Genomic DNA, 9,078 nt, shown 5'->3' with positions numbered 1-9,078 from the left:
GCTAGCTATCGGTTGACGAAACCAGGGTGCATTTCAGCACTTTTAGATGTCCGGTTTGACTTGATCCACAACCGGTCTCTCACCCCACAGTCGTCGAAGCTTGATTGTACGATCTCGGAGTGTAGTATCGCCAGGTTACGATGCTCCCACCCGTCGTATAGCCATTTATTGGCTAAAAACCGCGGCATAATTGAGATGATATTCCGAAAAATAGTTCATTCCATGCAGCTCTATGGTTCATTCACATTCTTGGCGCCGCCCAATCACCAAGGTATAAGCCAGTTTTGCTGTTAAAACGTATTTTTGGCGGTTTTCCTGTTTTCGTGAACCGTATTGTGCGTACTTCCTCGGAGCAGCAAATTTCTTGTCATCGATAACAGCTGTGTTGTGGACTTCGCGGTTCTTTCACTTTAAATATTGAAAGATTTCGAAAATACTAGGAGGAAAATTGACAAAATCTAGGATTGAAAACACGTTTGTTTGTTTTTTCGTGTTGGAAACAAAATGTGTGAACACATCAGGGGGAAAAGAAAAGAGGAAGCTGAAATATATAATTTTATATAATATAATATAAGGACCAAAAGTTAGAAAGCTTGTACAATGATATGCAATACATTATTGTGTACTAGGTACATGTGCATTGAAAGAATAAAGAGAGGGAGGGGGTGGGAAAAATAGCTGGAGTTTTGTTTCTTTTTGTTATCTTTTTACGAAAATCTGTAACAATTATTGTAAAAGTACCGCTAATATACATGTACTGCATTCACAGAGACTCCAACTCTCCCGTTCTCGACGGGAGATCTCCCGCCGAAAGCCTATTTTTGCAAAATCTCCCGTTCTCCCGCTTGAGATTTGATTTCTCCCGCCCTGGCTCCGTGTCTCCCGGTGGAAAGGATTTCTTACTTATTGCTATCGTATGTTGAAAAAAATAAGCCTTAGATAGCACCAGAGAACGTCTAGAACCCTAGGAACTTCGCGCTTCACACACATCAACTTGGAGTCTCCCGTTTGCTAGGGGTTTCGAGCGGGAGAATCCCCAGATCAGAAGGTGCTTGGGGTTGGAGTCTCTGCATTCACAGAACTTTGGTGTTGTAGCTAGTATAATGATACAAAATGTCACTGACATGTACGTGGCTCCCAGCGCGGACGTCGGATCATATTCCTATATTTCAGTTGTGTTTCTTTTCAAATTAACGATTTGTAAAATTCCAAATACATTTGAAACAATGTTTCGAAGAAATCAATCTATTCACAATTATCCAAGAAGTGGATCGAATGATTTCCATTTGCCATTTTTGAGAACTTTGATAGCTCAGAACACATTCATCTACGATGGACCAAAGTATTGAACTCACTTCATAACAATAATAACAACAGCTCAAACTTTGAACTCCTTCAAGAACGTTTCTATTGAATATCTTATAACATACTACCGAATTAGTTTCGTTTTATCATCTCAGTCAATGAACAATTATGTTTTGTTTTTTATTAGAGAAAAATAATTTGTTAAACACAAGTTCTCCTCAGATGTTCCTCTTATTGTTCCGTATATACCATTGTCTCTATTCTCTCCTTCCGTATTCTTAACGGTATAATTATGCATATATATATGGGTCAGAATTTTGAACGATGTACAATTGAGCCAAAACAAGGCAAAATTTAAAAAGTAGGAAATTCTCCAAATCATTCATCTTACCTGAAAGAGTATAACTCAAGCTTTAATATGAACCCAATTATACTAGGATTTTCCCAGAGGAACAAGTTTTTATTCACCGCTGAAGTTTACCATGTCCAGAGTAGCGAACATCCGTGAGGAATAGTACTGCACATACATTTGAATACCATTTAACATAGTTTCCAAAGATCTGATTCAGTTCAATATCCTAACGAAATATCTTAAGGGACATGTGTACGTGATTGCAGAATATTAAGCTTGTACTCTTAACCTGTACGTAATGGTAGACAACTGATGATTTAACTAAATTCGTCATTTCTGTGGAAATATTGCTCTGCCGCTAAACACTTTCTGAACTTTACGCGCATTTTACAGAAACTCAATATTTTCACCTCTTATTTCACTATCCCATACTTTAATCCTCACTCCCAAATAATAATATACCTTTTTAAGATGTATATCATCTGGGCAGTCTCTATAACCCAACAAACATAGCATAGTTTTCATCACGGAGGTTCGCATGTAGCTCACGGACGTTCGGAACAAACAAGATATTGAACAATGCAGCTCTCTTGAGTTGGAAACGCATTCTACTCACAACAAACAGCAATTTCATGTCGAGAACAAACTCCTCTGCAAAATCCTGAATAGATATTACCAATTCTCAATTATATAAGCTTGTTTATCTTCTCATACTGGGGAATCAAAGAAAACAATTTTTCCATCTCTCGTTAACGTACAAACGTACGTGTAATCTCAGTGACGTAGTCCATCCTTGAGAACGAATGTATTTATCAAAATTTCGTTATCATGAAGTAAATATTCAGGTCCTAAAGTTGTTATATAAAGTCTACAATGCAAAATTTGCTTTTTATATAGCGAACATGGTCACAGCTAAAATTATGACAAAGAATTAATATAGAAAAACAACAGAAATGTTCTCCGTTATAGAAATACGAAGTTTAGCTGGGGAGGGCAAACGAATACGTTAGGAAAAAATCCCTCTGTGTTTGCTCCTTGTGTTACAGACTGTTAGAATTTGTGTTATATTAGTCAGAAATGATAATTTGTTCGATACTGCGAAGTTTCGTCATAACAAGTCCATAACAAGTCCATATAACTTGGATGGATGTTTGTGACTTCGATATTATACAATATGGTTTGTTATAACAAACCTTTTGTAGCGCGTCATTTCGGAGGCTCGTTATTCATACAGTTTGTCAATACGAAAATTGGCAGAGTTCGTATAATTATGAAGCTTTTTATTCGGTAAATGATAGGAATCTCCGAAGGTTAACCGAAAGGCTTATTAATTAGAACATGAAAAATCATGATCGCTTATCCAAATGTGGAGAAACAAGTTAACAACTAAAATCCTCCAATTTCAAAACCTCATAATAACCGTTTTCACCTTAACGAATATTAGGCCCATTCCACTTTTAGAAGAACGGACCTAAAAATAATGATCCTTAATATCTATTTTCCGAAGAATATTTCTAATGACAAACCTCCTGAATTAACTACATTTTTTTTTTTCATTTTGGAATAACAAACCTTTGGACATCGGAGTAACGAATCTTTGGAAGAGCGAACGTATCAAAGTGCAACCTTAAACCTATTCTTAATCATTACCTTTTTTTAACATGTGTTTTCAAAGTAAGCACAAATGCACAAACAAATTGACGATCTCTCTGTCTCTCAAATGTATAAAAAAAAACAAATCTTGGACAAAATTACAAATGAATATTGCTTTTCATTGATGAGTATAAAACAACATCATGTGATGATAAGCGGAGGATTTGTGTGTTTTCATCAGACAATAATTGTATACTGCATGATTTTTGTTCACTTGTGACGGCATTTCGATGAATAAAAAACATAAACAAACGAACAACAACTTCTCCAGAGGAATTTGGTATAACGGGAGTGCACTGGCAATTCTTTTCTCTGTGTGTTGGAGCTCGATCCCTTCTCTGTTTCTCAGTCATTTTCATTCAACTGCTTCCACGTCCTTTTGAAACTTTTCCGTTTCTTATTCAACACATGCTCATTACAGACTTCTTCCGTCATTATCCTGAATGTGATTGCGTAGCACTTTTCGGATTTGTTTCGGTTTGTTTTGTTTTGTTTTTTGATTTCTATTTGGTCGCAGCATGTTCAGGCTATTGAGGGAATGAGAGAAAAATCGTCATGAAGAGAAAAATAAGAATGAATTAATGCATTTAATATCATGACAATTACAGCGAACGTCCGTTATGGAGACCAAAACTAGATGTGTTCTGTTTGAGACGGCAGCTACCATACTCACAAGATAAACACTTAGAGCACCTGTCACTAAAAAGTGGCACTGATCCTCTTTCTCCTACTATGTAATCCACTGACTTATTCAACCAACGAACATCCGTGAAAAAAAAAACGTTTTCCGTTTGTTATTACAGGTAAATTGAGTGCTGAACGCTATTCACTTTCGGGTATGAGCGGCTCGGTGATTTGGTAATATTTTCAACTAACATTAATCTTATGTGCAGTGATATATTTGTAATTGTCAGAAATTTCCTTTCTCGGACAGAACGTCCGTGAGCGAAACTTTCAGAACCTGTAACAGTACAAATTGTCTCCAGAACCTCCTTAGAAAGAAATTTAAACGCACAGAAATTACAGATTACGCAAAATTCCATTTTCCTATAACTTTGTTTTAAGTGTTTAGCTGTTTTTTGTATAATTAGAGGGAAAACAAGCGTAAAATTGTGAGTAAATTTTCAATTGTTTTTTAATCATGATCACATAACGCCTTAAAAATTCTGAAACTACTGCTCTAAACTAATTTTCTACTTTGTAAAACTTTATTTGTCGCTATTCGAGCCAAAAGTTTTAAAAAATACAGGACACTTTCGGGACAAGTTATCCCTATCGGAGGGATTGCATACGTCACGGACGTTCTCTGGAATTATCACGGACGTTCGTTCTACTACTAGGGTCATGTTCCAGGACGGATAACTAATCGGCAGAGAGTACCTAGCCTTCCTAACTCTTTCAAAAATTTGAAAAGGTATTGTCAATGCAAATTATAAGAAATTTGACATCCTTACAACATATGTATTGCTCAGAGGGGGATCAGTAGGTGAATTTTCAGAGAAAATATTAATTATATGCTTGGTTTTTGGTGAATTGCATGGTCCAAAAACTGCGGACGAACCTCAGTCCGCTCCAAAAATGGCATGCAGCTCCTCGGCTAGAGAGCCAAAGGTAAAATGCACCTTCGCCATCAAAGCAAGATGGTGTCCCACTCGAAAACGTTTTAATCATCACGGACGTTCTTCTTTTCTTGGAGGTTCGTCTAAAAATATAATTTCGGTTCCTATTTGACAAAGGATGGACAGAAACTCAAAACAAACATGTTATCGTGTTGCTAGATCTTAGTTGATTACGACTCAGAACAATATCGCCAATAACGTTTCATGGGCTACGATCTTTATTAGAAAATAGCGGAAGCACGTCCGTGACGAAAACTGAGTATAATTTTGCATAAAAGAATATTACGTCCCATGTACAGCCAGCAGACGTACAATTTTTGCAGGATATGTTCATTAGGTGGAACACCAAATTTTCGTATACGTTACAGTTGGGACAACAAAGTAGAATTTGCAGCAGCGATAGAAATAAAAGCATCACGGATGTTCGTCTGTTTAGGACTTTGATATTTCAATTGTTCTCTGTAATTTTATACGTGCTCATAAAGTTCTTATAAGTTTGTGGTACATACCCATGATATGTCAGATCCAGAACATGGTCAGATATTAGATGCCACGTACCATTAAAAAGGCACATCATTAGTTTGAAAAACAAAAATTATTGTGAAAATAGCGTTTTTACCGCATTTTTACGCTTTAAGTCCTTGTGAAATAAAAAATATCAGGCAAAAGTCGACCAAACCATATATTTCCTGAAAGGAAATTTACCAATCTTTGAGATGACATGAAAAAATCTGGTTTCTTAGATCATCCTGGCTTGTTCTAAGGGAAAGAACGTCATAAGGTACGAAAACTGGCAATTGTACATCGTTCAAAATTCTCACCCATATATATATATATATATATAATTATATATTTGCAATAATAGGATTGTATTTTATCATTACTCTTACATCATGGAATCCAGTTTGCTTGCATCCACGATGGCACGTGTTGTATTTTCATTTTTCTCTTTTTGTCCCTTCCCAATATGATTTCATGTCAGTTGACATTGTTTTTGTTCCTTTTATTTGATTTTGTTTTAAATCGGTTTGTAGCTTAAGTCATTATTCGCTGTCTTGTGTATTTTCTGAGAGTCACATATTTTACAAGCTTTGCTTCTCATTGGCACCCTCCATTTCCATCCCCATCCTTAATTAATATGTATTATATTCATTTACTTATCAAAAAATACAATTGTGTTTTCTTCCTCTGTTAGTAATTTTTCACATGTACTTTGTTAAATCACGTGGTTTTTTTCAATTATTACAAATATCTTCTGCTTATACATTGTATATAATTTCTTTGTCTCTTTGATGGTAATGAAAATAATTCTGAATCTTGAATCTTGAAACTAATTAGAATAGCACCCGAAAAATTAAAACAGAATAATGTAAAACTTTAATTCGAACATACATATCACACTCTGTAATTTTACAATTACTGTGCCAAAGAACTAATGTAATCATATCTTATAGGAATGGGTGTATGAAGCCTGAAAAAGAAAAATCTATCTTTTGAAATTCATCATTCTAAATGGATGCAAAAATACCTTAAAATATATACCTTGTACAGCACAAATTGATAAAAACAAAAAGGTAATTGGGTTATTATCCAAAACTATTATTCAGGTTGGGGGCGGGAGTCAAAGTGGCGCAGACAGAGTAAAATGAAATGTAAGAAAGCTTTTATTATACCACCAGAATGCCTGGGATTAATGCACTTTAGAAGGAATAGAAGGACACCTCTCAATAACACTTGATACAATATGGATGAATAGGCCTCACTGTACTATAAAAGAATCTCTGTCTCAGTCACTATGATATAGTGCGAACTGTTGGCTTGTCTAAAAATCTCAGATTACTTTGTAATGATAATCTGACCTGCAAGTCATTATCTCACATACTCAAATAAGTTAATAGAATATTAGAACAGCGTGTTATGTTTCATTGTAGGGGTCACAATGGAATTTCTTTATCGTGTCAGTCCAAATCATGTTTGTGCGTTTTAACAGAATCTTTATTTTTTCCAATTATTGATAACTTTTTTTTTGTACACGTGTATTGTATGTTTGAGATAAATTCGCAGATAAAATGAAGTCAAAATATTTTCAGATGAATTCATTCTGTCTCCCCCGCATGCAAACATAATGTTTATTGTTATTTGTTGCACCCAATTTTCCTATGCATAAGCCACCGTTCCTTTGTTTTGCATGCATGTGTCATGTAAAGTCAGAAGAGGCTTTGCATCTTATTGGCGGTCATAATGTAAGGACAGAAACCCTGAGAATATTTCTGAAAGATTATTTTTTTCCAAGTGTACATCATGTACTTGCCACGTGTCTCCAGAGAAGCCTCCAAATATCGCTTATAGGCACCAAACAATATAGATTTTGACAGGCAAATGCACAGCTTATACTCTAGAACGTATATTCGCATAAATGTTTTCTCTATTTTCTATAACCCACTTTCTAAGATTGATCCAGTGGCGGATCCAGAGGGGCGCAAGGGGCGCACGCCCCCCCCCCCCTTTATTCATCGTTAAAAAACAAAAGAAATGAAAAGAAAAAATAAAATGAAACCCGGAAGTGGCACCAAAAATATTAGTTACGCCCCCCCCCCCCCCCCTTTACAGAATTCCTGGATCCGCCCCTGTGATCATTATAGGTTTATTGTTTACTAGGCCTACTGTCTAAGGTTAACATACGCATGCATGACACCAGCATCATCACCTTCTTCAAAGGTGTCCTCTTGTCTATAGTTGATTCCTTTAGGATATATGGAATGACTATGTATCTCTCTAAAAAAAATCGAGGGAAAATATTCACTCTTAAAAGAGTGAATATAAAAAAGAGTGAATTTAGAGTGAAATTGGATTGATTTTTGAGTGAAAATGTTAATTTTCACTCGTTTTAGAGTGACCTCAGGGATCACTCCAAAATCTTCGAGTGATCCCTGAGGTCACTCCAAACTGAGTGAAAATGAACATTTTCACTCAAAATTCACTCCAATTCCACTCTAAATTCACTCTTTTTTGTCTTCACTCTTTTAAGAGTAAATATTTTCACTCGATTGTTTTTAGAGAGTATACTATAGGAATAATGATTTGTCCAAGAACAAAAGACACGTTACTTTTCTTTCCAAACGCCCTTTCCAAATGGATAATATCGGTAAATAGACTGTAATTATTCCATTCAAAGGACTATAAACGTCCTAACTTAAGCCGTGTGGGACTGGAAGCGAAACATGCAGTTCAATGTCTTGTGACCCGCTCAACAGGTCCATAAAAGCATATAATCTCTTCTCATTTGTTTTTAGTGGGTTTTTTTTTTCTCTCCTAGGTGCCGGTACCCACATTATCTATTCTATTCTATTTTTTAATGACGGTCTTCTCGGTCCAATTGTAAATTCAGTGTCTTTCACTTCTCTCTGTGATTCGTTGTGTGCATGGTCCAGATCGAGAAGACTTTGATAGTAATACATATTGTAAAGCCCATTCTTTGGTTGAGTTGGATCAGGTTTACCTGCATGCCTGGGATGTATGTGTGTGTGTGTGTGTGTTTGTGTGTGTGTGTGTTTGTGTGTGTGTGTGTGTGCACCTCTTTTCTTGGGAACCACTAATACCTTATTTTGATTTTCAACAAAGACATACTGTCGACTGCTATCGGTGCATTTTCTAACTTCATTAAATTCAGAGATTTTTAGGTGGCTTCTATACGTTTAGACAGTTTCTCTCTTCTATTTTTTTTTTCTTTTCAATAATGTTTGGTCTCTATCAATGTTATTACCTATGCGAATGCAATTTGTGTGTGTGTGTGTTTGGGGGGGGGGGTGATCTTGATGAATGAATGAATTTCACAGCAGGGCGGTATACATTTTGTACGTGGCTCAGTCGGTATCGTTTCTGCCTCGCAGTCATCGGATGGCTCAGTTTCGGACGCGGGATCAAATGACAGTGAGTCTATTATAGCAATGCTGTGTGTTACCTTGCCGTCCTCACCTGTCAAGGGCGGATCCAGAAATTCCGTAAAGAGGAGGGAGCGCACGCCGCCCCCCCCCCATTTTTTTCTTTTTATTTCTTTCGTTTTAACAGAAAATAAAGGGGGCACGCGGCCGATGGCCCCCGCATGAATCCGCCACTGCTCATAGAGGCAAAACACTTTAACCCTTTATG

Source organism: Diadema antillarum, unplaced genomic scaffold (genome assembly GCF_040938485.1).
Source record: "Diadema antillarum isolate AM-2024a unplaced genomic scaffold, OU_Dant_1.0 scf00000101, whole genome shotgun sequence".
In the NCBI taxonomy this organism is placed as follows: domain Eukaryota; kingdom Metazoa; phylum Echinodermata; class Echinoidea; order Diadematoida; family Diadematidae; genus Diadema; species Diadema antillarum.
This window is presented reverse-complemented; position numbering follows the sequence as displayed.